A 1,745-nucleotide genomic window follows, 5' to 3' on the forward strand; every position below is an offset into this window, starting at 1 on the left:
GGATTGAGGCGGCGGTCTTGCCTAATCAGCGGGTGACGACGATCAGCGGAGTAGTGATGCATCATATCCTGGCCAACCACGGGGTGCCAAAAATGATCCTAACCGATCAGGGGCCTTGCTTCGAGAGCGGGGAGTTTAGGAATGGCTTGCAGAAGCTGGGTATCAGAAGCCTAAGGACGACACCATACCACGCGCGAACAAATGGCCTAAACGAACGCAGTAACCGAACGATCAAGGAGTGGCTGGCGGCCAAAGGAGGTGACTGGGAATTGAATTTGTCAATGGTGTTGCTCGCTCATCGTGCTTCCATGCAGTGAATTACAGGCAATTTCCCGTTAATGCTGATGTACGATCGACATTTGCGCCTTCCGGTTCATCAGGAAATTGGGTTGTGGCCGGCAACAAGCTTGTCCCCGGAGGATGTGGAGGAAGAAAGAAGGGGAGATCGAGGAAACTTGACCGCCGTTCAGGAAAGGACTAAGCAGAAAACGGCAAGTAGAAAAGCAAGAACATTCCCCATAAGCACAAACGTCAAGTTGAAGGATCACCAGAATTCTGGAAGGGGTTGACTGGAGTCGCGGAGGCTAGGCAGCCTATGGCGAGGGACGTTTGTCGTTGCCGACCACGAGGGGAACGTCTATACAATTCAAGAGGGTCGGAGATCAAAAATAGTAAATGGGACGCAGCTTCGCAGGTGACATGATACACTCGAGGAGCGGCCGACTAGACCTGCGACCGAAGCCGACCTGACGGAGGTAAATAAAAATCGATGGCATGCGAACAACCTTTAAAGGGTGAAGGTGTGTACCAGTGATACTAGTGATGAGGGAGGGATGCGAGTAGTATGTTATCTTCCTGTAACTTCGCTGGAAAAGGGAGATCTGTTACGGATTTGTGGGCTTGCTTTGTGGCATTTGCTTGGACTTAGGCATTACTCAATGGATATCCAAAAAAGTCCAGGGAGACACGTGCAGGGAAGATGGAAGTTCAGTTTTTGTAAGTGTTCGTACTGAAATTCGAAAGAAAGATTCAACTATTCTTATCTATTTGGAGGCTTTAGGGGGGAAGAAAATCTGCCATTAGTAAGTAAATAAGGTACACTGAGACTTGCACAGTGTTCCGCACAAGATCTTATGGTGTGGGTCCACGAGTAAGAAATATTCCACCGACTCTACTCTTGAGCTCGACGGCATAGGAAGTCCTGATGAATTTGCTGCAGTATTTTCTCGTATATTCACAAGAGATAAGTGTGTAGTTTATAGGTCGACAAGCATCAAAGTTGTATCACTTTCATCTCCATTGGTCGTCTGGGCGCTTGCCAGTACCTGCGATGAAGGAGAACAACTGTTGTGAAACGCCTAAGAAAGTAAGGTAGACTCGGGTGGGGCCAGAGTCGAGTCGCACAATTCTGGCATACGTGAGTGCATGCGCTCGGCCCTGGTGAGCCATAATTGTGACATACAGAGGGGGGTTCGAGTGAGTTATTCGGAGATAAAACCGAAATTATTGGTTTAACGCAAAGGATTGAGGGTGAGACGAACAAGGATTTGGTCATGAGGGAAGGGGCTTAGAACTTAGCTTTATATGTAATGACGGCTCTCGCATACCCTGTGTGACGAATTCAGGATACCTGCAATCCACGGATTCACGGATTGATACACAGGATCGAGGCTGTTGCCCAAGCTTCCCGGGTCGCTTTTGTTCTTGCCGGTCAGTGGCCGTCGTTCACCTAAAAGATACAAGTG

Source organism: Opisthorchis viverrini, assembly GCF_000715545.1.
Source record: "Opisthorchis viverrini unplaced genomic scaffold opera_v5_89, whole genome shotgun sequence".
Taxonomy (NCBI): Eukaryota; Metazoa; Platyhelminthes; class Trematoda; order Opisthorchiida; family Opisthorchiidae; genus Opisthorchis; species Opisthorchis viverrini.